Raw genomic sequence first — 12,307 nt, 5'->3', positions numbered from 1 at the left:
TGCTGCGGGGAGCCGGCATCTTCTCCCCGACGTTTCCTTTTTTTTATTTTATTGTTATCCCAGCCTCCTACACCAGCCCCACTTACCCGAAAGTGTCGGCGGCGCCGACATACTGCAGTAGCTTCCTTCTTTCCTTCTCGGTTTGTGGAAACAGAAAAGGGGCTCCGTATGGAGCCACGCCTTCCACAAACATGGCGGCCACCTTTGCACAGTATTTTCCTTCAATGAACGGGACATTGCACTTGTCCCATTCTCTGAATGAAAATACTTTAATTACCCTGGTTACCGCTTTGGTAACCTGGAGTGCTAATAGTGTTCGCACGCCGTTCCAAAAGCTGGAATGGGCGGTAATGTCCCAGTGACCTTGTTACCCCCCGCCCCCGATACACACCACCACCCCATTACAGCCCTTGGAATGGGATGCTAATACAATATTAAACAGGTTTTAAGGAGAGCAAGGAAATGTAGGGTACTAGATGACAAGTAGATTCTAGTGTTTGGGGGCCCAGATTGAACACAGTGGTCTTCCTCTGGCAGAGCTGTGGACCTTGGGACTTCTAGGCCTGAACGGGCCAGCAGGGTGCGTTTGAAGATGGATGGAGTAATAAGGGCATTGTGATATACTGGACAAAGCCCCAGAAACATTCATGAAGACGACATTGTCAAGAAAACTCTGTCCCCCACCTATAGTAAATGAAGAGATCTCCGGGAGGCACGGAAGCAATCACACTTTTTATCCACTAGCAAACCTAACCACTCAATTGTGGATTTCTTGAAGCTTTGAAGTACAGGGTGAGGGAGTTCTGAATAGAAGGAGTTACAAAAATTAATGTGGGACTTCAAAAGCTCCCACAACGATTGCACAATCCCTAAAGAGGATATAGGCAAAATATTTATAATCAGTTTTATTAGCAGAAAACCACTGTTTTTTTAATGTTGACAATCTGAGGGGCTCAAATACATTTTAGGGTCCACCTGTGCCACAAGAATACAAATGTGGGTATTTGCCATAGGCAAGTTATTGATCAGTGAATAGGAGAAGTGGTTAACCCTGGTAGGAAGGATGGCGGAGGAGCATCTGTTTTCCCCAAGTTAAGTTGGAGCAAGCTCTTATCAAAGTTTGGGAGTCTCCCAGCACAGACCCAGCTGCAACAATAAGGTTCTTTAATTTGAGTGCTATGCATCATTACGGTAAGATTGGTAAGCAATGTTATCTAGCGAAATGATACAGTAAAGCAGGTCCAACAAAGAGGGTGGAACACTGTGAAAGCCCATTCAGGTAACATCTGCTGAAAAAGAGCAAATGGGACCAAAAATCGAATGAGTGTGCTTTCAACTGTTCATCCACCTTTTTGTACTGCTTTGTAGTGCTTCTGGCAAAAATCGAATTTAGGTGTGCAATTCCAATGTGCTAATAACTGTCATTCTGGGCATTTCCACCGTGCCCACTGATTTGTCCGCTTGGCTGCCTGGTGAGATTCTCTGGTTGCATGGTGCTCGGATGCTCGCCCCCGCTATTCCTCTGTTCTTTCCCACCCCCCCCCTTTCTTGTCTCTGCCCCCATGGTGCTCTCCGTCTCTCCAATCTATTCTAATTGCTTCTACATCACCTATCCTGCCACTCTCAGGAAGTCTAGAAGGAAGACATTTTAAAAAAAAAAGGCACTCCTGAGCTCCAACCCTGGTCTGCCCATCTCAGACACCTGCATCAATGTTTCCTCCAGACAGACTATCACTGACATTCTTTTTGCCTTTCCCTCTTCTGACTTACGGCCTCCCCATATGGTTTCTGTCCTCTCCCCTTCTCCTCCCCAATTACTGGTGGCACCAGATGGGAAGTGCTCTTGGCCAACTGTGGATCATCAAATGCACTATTAATGTCCATCACAATGGCACCATCATGGCTCAGCACTCTCCATCCAACCTCCTACTACTTGACTGGCGCCTTCCATGTCTCTTCAACTCACCCTCTCACCCCCCCTCTTCCGCCACCCTCTCTTCCTTCATCTCCCCTCTCCCCCTACAGTGGCAACACCCCACCCCTGTACCCACTGTCACAAAATCTTTAAAGGACGCAACCAACTCTTTAAAATCTGCAAAGAACTAGCCAATCCTACTACAGTCTCCTGCTCTCCGCCTCTCTCCCAAGCACTCTGCTCTGGTCGCCCACTTCTCCTCCAAAACTCTAGACCCCCTGTCCTCGCTGTCTTCTGCTCCCCACTCCCATCCACCCTTGTTCTCGTGCCTCCCTTGACCCCCCACTCTTCTCTCCCATTGCACCAGATGAGGTCTAGAATTGTCCGCTCTATGAAAGTCTCCTCTAAACAGGTGCTCCCCTGCTCCTCCAGAAGTAGCCAAGACTACAACGCCTCTCGCCCCAGCCTTGGCTGACCTCTGAAACCACTCTTGTGCACCCCTCCCCTAAAAAAGCCATCTACTGGCCCTTCTTTTTCAGGTAACTATGGCCCCATCGCCATCACCCCTTTTTGGGGCAAATGCATAGAGTAGCTGCTCATCCCTGCACACTGAAGTGGCTGGCTGCCTCCATGAACACCAGTCCGGTTTCAGGGAATCAAGAGGCACAGAAACTGCTCTCCTGAACATCCGTGAAGACCTACTCTCTAATCTGGATCCAAACACTCCCACTGTTCCGATCCTCCTCGATATTTCTTCTGCCTTTCACACAGTCAACCACTCCATCCTCAAACCACCTCCATGATACACTAGGCATCATGGACAGGGCACGGACATGGCTTGCCTCATTTTCTAACGAGCCTTCCCAAATGCAAATGTGACCCTTTTTTCTCCTCCACCTCACTTCCCAACTGTGGAGTCCCTCAGGATTCTATCCTATCGCTATGGCTCTTCAACATCTACCTGGCCCCTTTGGCCCACCCGATCTCCTTCTCCCCTCATTTCCATTGTAATTCAGATGACAGCTCTCTTTCAGGCTGCCATCCTCTACCTCCTCTGCTTCCGCCATCATTCCGGACTGCATGACTGCCATGCATGCATGGTGCTCTGCCAATGATCTCTGCTTTAAAGCCAGTAAGACGGCGATCCTTCTCGTTGGAACACTTGCTTCTCCTTTCCCTCCCCCACTCTCTGGTCAGACTCCTTGCATCCCCTCACCTCACACACCTGTGAGGCAAAAAACCTTGGCATCATCTTTCACTCCCCTCTCTCTTTCTCCACATAACACAGACCTTGCCAAGAAGTCCAACTTTCAGCTGCACCTCCTCAGGGGCAATCTACGTTTATTCACCTTCCCCCGGAAGATCAATGAGTCTAGCTGTGCCCTGTGGCTGTACTGCATTTCACATTTTTGCTAAATTATGAATCTAGCTGTGCCCAGTGACTGCATTGTGCTACTCTGTCCTGCTGTTCCCATCTTGTTCCGCCTCATCTGCCCCCCCCTTGCTCTTCCCTTACTCTTTTCCCTCTCCCCTCCCTCGCCCCCCTCATCCACATCACCTATGGCACTCTCTGGTTCTCCTATCTTTTCCAACTGTTACTCCACAGACTATCCTACTCTTTTCACGAAGTCTGGTAGGAAGAAGTTCAAAAAGGATCTCTTGGTCTCTAACCCTGGTCTTTGTAGTTGCTTCATCCAATAATCTCACCTTTCTTTGGGGAGAACTGACTCTGAACACACTAATTAAGGCCCAGACCGCCATAAACACCTCTATCAAGAATCTTGTGCAATTTAAATGTCCTCCTAGCTGAGGGAGGATCCTGTTACACCCAAACCGAGGATCTTCTGAAAGTTAAACATCCACCAACTCTGTATGTGCCTAGCTGAGGTGAACCCGACACGCAAGTGCCGGGATGCTGGAAGGAGCAAGTTGCAACTTCTTTCTCCAAAAATGTACTACATGCAGAGAGGGGCTTGCTTTTTAAGGGGAAAGTGGGGTGATTTGCCATGAGCCCGATCCACCCCCATGACAGAGGTAAGCTTGTTTGGTGCTTATCTTTGGTTTGTTTTACTAGTCTCAAAATGATGTTATCAGGAGTGAAGAGGTTATCCAATACAGAGGTACCAATATTGCTGGTTGCGTTCCCACTATGGGGTACTGGTACTTTTCCAACTAGTTACTGGTGCTTTCCTTTCAAGTATTATTCTTTAATGCAATCGCTTGGAGGACACCACCTTCTGATCAGATATGAAGAACCCAAGACTGGGGGTGTGGTTGTCACCTTGAAAGGCAGTGGCAGAGAACATATCTTATGAAGGAAAGCTCCCCTCTCGCTTGTCTTGGCAGCCTTAGGTTGGACTAGGTGCTCAGATTTTTGGTACTGGTTCTAGCTCAATTATGGAAAGAACTCAATTTATTTGGGGGTGGGCAAGGTATCGCAATGGAGGTATTTGAGGGTGGCCAACGTGTCAAACCCCATCATTAGAAAGGTGGCCATTGCTTCTACTCTTAGATTTATAAGTGTAGCCAAGGTTTTTGCCCTGTGAATATCCATTAGGATAACCAATTTGTTACATTTAGAAGACTTCTGCAGTTGGACATTGTGCTGCACTTGGACTAATTCAGGAGTGCGGCCTGTGTGTTGCTTGACAGATTTGGTCAGGGTAGCCACTGTATTGCACAGACTGTAGGCTTTGCACCAGAGAATTTCTTGCGACAGCCATTGTCTAGTACTTGGAAGGGTGATTTCACAGCCGGTAATATACATTGAGGGGGAAACAATATTTTTGCTAAAGCCACTATCCAACACTTCACCCAAATATTCTAGGACTGGAATTTGTTTATATAATTGTAGCAGTGCTAAAATATGTTGGGAAGGATGTTTAGTGGGTTGTTTCCCCCTCAATGTTTGTTTCCAGCAAGGAAATCACATATAGCTGCAGTTGACGAGGGTTGCTGCACTTAGTTGAGTCCAAGACGGCAACCATGTTATGGATTGTAGGTGTTAGTAGAATGTGTTCCACTACAGGGGATGCATGTGTTGGCATTATGCTGCCTTTACAGTTAAGTGGGGTATTGAAAGAAGCCACTTCGATATCTGGAAGCATGCAGAATATATCCACTATAATTTATCAACCCAGATGTTTTAGAATGTACCAAATCCAGGCTTTCATTTGATTATAACCAAAGCATTTTTCCTCTCGCACTGCTTGATTTTGGAAATAGCCAAAGGCACGGTCGGTCACCCTCCTGCATGCATCTGCTTTCACATTCAACTCGAATGACACTTTACACAACACTTCTGCCATAAGAATGTAGCTACCTTTCACGACAAAATGTTTTAACTGTAGCTACACACAAACTGACTATCCTCTTCCACACCCCCTTCAGCTTATTTCCCCTAGTGTACATCTCTCCCCCCATACACATGCCAATTAGATATGGGTGGCTAGAAGAGATGTGGCCAAGCCCCCATAACCTTTCATGGCCATTAAGCACACATGCAAACACATGCAATCTAGCACATCATACATTTCGCATACTTTCGCCCAAGACGGCGTTCAACTGACAGCGTGTTGGGGGTCATACCCATGGTGAAAGGCGCTATACAAATGTCAAAATTAAATGAAATTGATCCGCTCACACAGAGCACAAGAACAAAGTGGATGGTATTTAACGAGGCACCATACACATGCATGAGGGTCTGCCACAAAGCTTCTGCACTAGATGCACTGCTTAAAGTCTGTAGTACACAGCATAGAGCAGATAGACAAAAAGGGGACACACCTGTGGGCTACATTGATCCACTCAGCTGTATTCCTTTCCATAACAAAGCTGCATTTCAGCAGAAACAGCAAAATGGCTGCGCTGGCTCCTTTGAGCACCACTGCCTCACACCAAAACTGATTTGCAACTACAAAAAGATGGCTGCACCATCTTGCCAAGCACATATTGGGCAGGGTGGAACAAGGGCGCACACTGAAAAAGCCTGCCAGTGTATTGCTTACATGTACAAAATAAGGGGAGTGGAAAAGCAGCGCTGCTTTGCTGCAAGCCCAAAGTTCCCATCGAAAAAGGGAATATTTCACATTGAAAAGGATGCTGCTCCGACGCTATTTTCATCAAGCTACTTTTATTAATAAGGCCTTGCCATGCCCATCCATATCTACATTGTGCTTCAGCAGAAGAAAGCATTATCCCTGAATGACAGGCTCTGTCAAGCCAAATCAACAAAGGTTTTACTTCAGCTGCACGGAAAAACACTTGACTGTTGCTACAAAATGGCAAAAAAAAAATCACTGCTTTAAACGAAATTCTAGCTCCCTGCGCACATGTCAATCTCAAGACACCATGGCCTTCTACAGACTGTTGTGTACAAGGAACTAGCAATGGCTACAAAACAACGTGGCGCAGAGGGGAGAGACAAACTGAATTTGCAAGAAAAAGGCCAGCAGCACTATAGGTTTAAATGTACTTTTGCAAATAAAGAAAAATACTTGTTTAAAAGTGTGTGTTGGATAAGGCCCTGCCCTTATCTAGCAATGTGAAGGTGGTTTTGCTGTGAAAGAACTATGAGAGATCTTATTTTACAGGCTTTATTCCTATTTATAACAAAAATGAATAAAATTAGAAATTAAACTGCATAGTCTGGATTTTGCAAGCTCCAGAACAGGTTTTTCCTGCTGGCTAAGGTAAGGCTTCCCCCAAAAGGAACCACCATAAACCTCCAGGAAACCTGGCTGATAATTACTAGGTTGGAAAACTTTGACTGACCAAGACAAAGAAAGTTCACATCCTCAGACTTTCGTCTGGGCCGAGGCCTTCCACAATAGATATTCTGGGACACAAGTATATTAAAAAGAAAGTCACACCTCCCTGTGACTTCTACAAGAAGCTTCAAAGAAAAATTCCATGCCGACCCAGGGTTAAGCGGGGTAGCCTGGAAAGGCATGACCATATTTGGAGGACAATGCCGGATTAAACAGCTATTCTATTAAGAATCTTTTCCGACTTATCTTGGCAAACAGACTTTGCAGGAATGTAAAAGGTTAACAGTTTTAATGTAATTTCGTGGGTTTTAATTTAACCCTTTAAGTGCCACCGACAAGCCGGCTCGTCGGTGGCAAGCGCTCTAGGTTGCCACCGAAAAGCCGGCTCGTCTGTGTAGGCACTCTGTTTTGCTCAGGGATCGAGCAAAACTGTAATCCAACCACAGGGCTATGTGAGGGAGGAGGACACCCTCACTGCCAGGGGGCTGGACTACCTTCAGTTTCACATCGGCGTGAAACTGAAACTAAATTCCCTGCAGCAGCCATTTTCGGCTGCTGCGGGGAAGAGAGAAGGTAAGAGACCTTATTCCGCCTCAATCTCCGGCTGTATTTCAAGCCGGAGATCGAGGCGGGTATCGTTGGAAAGGGGAGATCCTCCCCTTTCCAAAGATACCCATTGTGTGACATTTCTGCCCGCGGATCGGGCGCAGGGCGTGCGATCCGCGGGCAGCAATGCCACCGGATCAGTACAGATCCGTTTGTGACTGCGGGGGTGGGGGAGGGCTGCTTACTAGGTAAGCGGCTCCCCTCCCCCCGTGGCCCCAAAGCATGGGGCCACAGTGCCAGAGACTCCTGGGGGCAGATGATCACTGCCCCCTGGGGTGAAAAAAATAAAATAATAAAATCCAGGGATTAGGGGAGGTGGGAGGGGGTTTGGGGCCCTGGGGCCCACTAGACCACCAGGGATATGACAAAAAGTGGTGTCCCTGGAAAGGGGAGGTTCTCACCTTTCCAAGGACACCACTGATATGACGCATTGCTGGTCACGGATCAGCGCAAAGCGCTGATCCGTGACCAGCAACCCACTGGACCACCATTGATTTGTTTGTGAGTTAGGGGGGTGGGGCTATGGGGGGCTGCTTTAAGTAAGCAGCCCTCTCTCCCCCCCCCGCTCCCCAAAGCATGGGGGCACATGCACATGAACCCTGGGGGAAGATGGCTGACCATCTGCCCTCAGGGAATGTAAAAAATAAAAATAATATTGATTGGAAAAGGGGTGGGGGTAGGGGTGTCGGTGGGGGCCACTAGCCACCATGGATGTTTTACTGATTGAAAGGGGGTGCCCCCCCCCAACCGAAGTAGAAAGGGGCACCCCTTGTAACCCTCCCTGGGGGCAGATATCTGCTCCTAGGAAGGAGCATCTGACCCCAGGGAGGGATGCATGAGGTGGGGCCTCCCCTATACGATGCCAGGGAGGGATGCATGAGGTGGGGACCTCCATTTGGGGTAGAGGGGCGTTGGGGGAGAGTGCCACCCCCATTGCAGTACAACATTTGCTGCCAATTTAGGGTGCCCCTCAGCCCCCCCTAAAATGCAGCCTACGATTTTGGATTATTTTTTTGTTTACCCAAGTTCGCTTGGCGTAGATGGCCAAATTAGTGTGCCAATCTGGCCCCAGGGTGCCCAAACCCTACTGCCCCATCTATTGGGGTCCTGCCCCACCTTTCGTGGTGGCCACCAATGTGGCCATCTGCGCCAAGCGAACTTGGGTAAACAAAAAAAAAAATCCAAAATCGCATTTAGAGTGGGCGGGGGGGCTGAGCGGCACCCTAAATTGGCAGCGAATGTTGTACTGCAACGGGGGGGGGGGTGACACTCACCCACCCCACCCCAAATGGAGGGCCCCACCTCCAATGTGGTGGCTGCAGTGTCAGTGGTATGGGTGGGAATGGGTAGTGGGGAGGTCAAGGGGGCGATGGTGGTTGTGGCTAGCATAGAGGAAGGTGGTTGATTTGCAGAAATACAAATGGGTAATGATAACTAGCAGCAGTGTCACAAAAATGTTTCCAGTAGTAATGCAGATGGTCATTTCTTCCGAGCATGCAATGCCCACGTGGTACGGAACTCATTCCTTTTATTGCAATGGTCACCACTTCTATCGTCCAAGTCCAGGAGTGGTCCCAGTGTGACCCACCAGAGTCCCCATCCTTTCACAGAGGGCAAAGCTGTAGCGCAGGGTAGCCAGAGGGGCAGGACAGTCAAGGGGTGATGTCACTGGCCTTGGGCACCCGTCTCCTATGTGGGTATTTTGTCCCCCAAGTTCAGCAGTGGTTGCCGGGTGCCCCGGCAGAGTCCCCATCCCTTCCTGGAGGGGAAAGCTGTAGCGTTGGCCAGGCAGAGATGTAGGATGGTTGTGGTTGATGTGTGCGACTCTGGCTGCCTCTCTGCCTTGTTGAATTGTGCCAGCAATTGCCTGGAAGGGTCTGGCATGTACTTTCCTTTTGTTCCCTGTCTGAGTTTTGATCGCCTCTGCCTTTTCAACTCACCCAATCACTAATACATTACATGGTTGCTTCTCAACACCATTTCCCATGCATCAGCATTTCATGGTGGAGGGGAGGGTGCAACGCACGTTGGCCGTCTCTGAATTGGTACTGTGGGTGCAATCCTCGTCTTTGCACTTTTATTTCTGTTATGTATAGAGGAATAGGACATCTGCCTTACATTTTTTGTTGTCTTTGTTTTAGGGGCAGGTGTGTTGTAGCCGTCTACCCACTTGTAAGTAAGCAGTGAGCTGGTCCTTAGCATTTCACGTGAGTGTCTGAGCACGCTACAAAAAACGGAGTACAATTTTGCAGAGTACTTCATACTGCAATTTGTGAGCAGAGTTTGGACATTTTGGCGTCCTTGTGTGGTGTAGGTTTGTGGCATTGCATAGCACTTACTCTGCTAGGTTCCACACTTTGAGAAGCATACATACTTACTGTTTCAGTCTTTCCCTGTTCTTTGGACAGTGAAGGGTTCCATAGCGACAGTAGTCATGGCTTCTCGGCGACGATCCCCGTCTGGTGCAGAGGTGTGAGCTGCACTGATGGAATCTGGCTCAAAGCATGGCACAGAGGTGGATATGGAATCTGATACAGATACTGCTTCTGAGGGTCAGCATGAAAGTGATTGTGGAAGTGATTTCTCCGTGGATGGTAGCTCTTCCTGGCTCATCATCTGAGGACGGAGAGGTGGAAACAGTATATGCACCTATTCCCACCCTTCCCACAGGCAGTTTTCCCACCCTTCCCACAAGCAGGAGACCTGTAAGGGGGAGGGGACAAGCAGGACGTGCAAGGCATATGCCAGTTCCTGTCATGGATGATGAGTCGGAGCGGGTGCCTCCAGCAATGGATCAGCCCGTTGTGCCCCCTTTCACTGGAATATCAGGGTGCACAGTAAATACAGAGGGATTTCAGCCTATTGCTTTTTCAACTTTTTTGTTGATGATGGGTTAATTGCAGATATGGTTCAGCAAACAAATGTGTACGCTGCACAGTTCTTGCGGTCAAGGGGTCCCACTCTGAAACCCCATTCCAGAGCACAAGCATGGGTTCCAACAACCGATCTTGAGATTAGAAAATGTTGGGGTCTCATTCTGAACATGGGAATATCGCCGAAGCCGTCCGTCTCAATGTACTGGTCTACTGTAGCAGTTCATGCAACCCCGTTTTTTCCAGCTACAATGAATAGGAATCGCTTTCGAGCACTGCTACGTATGTTGCATTTCAATGACAACTCGGCAGCATTACCCAGAACAGACCCAAACTTTGATAGGCTGTTCAAACTTCAGCCAATTCTGAAGTACTTGACTCAGCGATTTGCAGAGGTGTATGTTCCTAGCCAGAACATATCCATTGACGAGTCATTGATGTTGCACAAAGGCCGGCTAGTGTTCAAGCAATTCATTCCTAGCAAGAGAGCACGATATGGGATCAAGTTTTACATGGTGTGTGAAAGTACCACTGGGTATGTCTGCAACATGAGAGTCTACACTGGGAAAGACTCTACCCTAAACCCTCCGGGCTGCCCTGCCCATTTAGGGACAACTGGGAAGATTGTTTGGGATCTTCTCACACCATGGCTCCACAAGGGTCACCATTTGTATGTGGACAATTTCTACACAGGAATTCCACTGTTCAGGGAATTGTTCAATGTGGACACACTGGCATGCGGTACAATGCGCTGTAACCGCAAAGGCTTCCCCAGAAAACTTGTGTGCAAGAAGTTGGCCAAGGGAGAATGAATGGCATTGCGGCGGGATGAACTGTTGGCAGTAAAATTCTCCCACAAAAGGGATGTGTACATGCTGAGTACTATTCATGATGAAGTACTTCAGCAGTCACTGAGCGCGGGCATACTCAGCAAGTGTGGAAGCCCAACTGCATTCTGGACTACAACAAGTACATGGGTGGAGTAGATAAAACTGACCAAGTGCTTGAGTCATACAAGGCTGAACGCAAGTCGCGCTTCTGGTACAAAAAGTTAGCCACACGCATTATGCATATAGCAACGTTCAATGCTTATGTGGTGTACCGTGCAGCTACTCCACAAAACATCCTTATTGAACTTTGAAACAAATTGTTCAATTGCTGACTATAGTCCATGTAGAAATTCCCTCCGTTCCAGAGGTAGAAGATGTGGCCAGATTGCAAGATCGACACTTTGCTGATTTTGTTCCTGCCACACCAATGAAGACACACCCTTACAGGAGATGTAATGTGTGTAGTAAACAAGGAATGAGGAAGGATACTCTGGTGTACTGTCCCCAATGCCCTTCCAATCCAGGCCTCTGCCTACAGCCTTGCAGACCTCTGTGGATTCCCACGGGTGTCCTATTTGGGTAATGCATGGGGTTCCCCGTTTCCCTTGCTGGCTTCTACACCCTAGGCCCAAATCTGTAGGTTGCCCACATGAACAAAATGGGCAGTGGCGAAAGGCTTGGGGTTACCAGTGGGTTACCCTTTTCCTTTTGCACCCCCGGTAGGTGCACCCACACATGTGAGGTACCGTTTGCATCGGGACACCTGTGGGAACGCGGGACGGTAGGCCATGTGTTGTTGGGGGCGTGTTTCGATGGGTGAGCCGAGCGAAATGTGCGGAAAATGCATTTTTTCCCCACATTTCGGACTTTGTAGGGGTGTCTTGGTAATACATTCTGGGGCATATCATACCTCTGCGGATTCCCACGGATGTCTCTTTTCGGAAATGCATGGGGTTCCCCGTTTTCCCCGGTGGCTTGGACACCGGAGGCCCATATCTGTATGTTGCGCCAGTCGGCAGAGCGTCTCAAATTTCGGTCAGAAAACAGACTTGGGGTTACTTGTGTTTTAGGCTTTCCCCTTGGCAGCCAGGTAGGTGCACCCACACATGTGAGGTACCGTTTTCATCGGGACACATGTGGGAACGTGGGACGGTAGGCCATGTTTTGTGTGGTTTTCATAACGTTTTGACCCATTTGCTGGTGGCCTTTGTCACACAACCCTTTCATTTCCCAAATGTGACCTACATTTAGTCACTGCTTTAGGCACCATACACTTTTGTAACCTGCACAAGTCACCTACCCTTGAAAAGGTCT

At 48.4% G+C, this 12,307-nt stretch overlaps 1 protein-coding gene across 1 annotated transcript in view; it reads right to left on the bottom strand.

The window, feature by feature from the left end:
* STIL (STIL centriolar assembly protein) overlaps positions 1–12,307 on the bottom strand; it is a 327,963-nt gene that overhangs the window by 61,950 nt on the left and 253,706 nt on the right. The window lies entirely within an intron of this gene.

The sequence above is a fragment of the Ambystoma mexicanum genome, chromosome 1q, assembly GCF_040938575.1.
Source record: "Ambystoma mexicanum isolate Mex_15411 chromosome 1q, UKY_AmexF1_1, whole genome shotgun sequence".
NCBI lineage: Eukaryota > Metazoa > Chordata > Amphibia > Caudata > Ambystomatidae > Ambystoma > Ambystoma mexicanum.
This window is presented reverse-complemented; position numbering and strand designations above follow the sequence as displayed.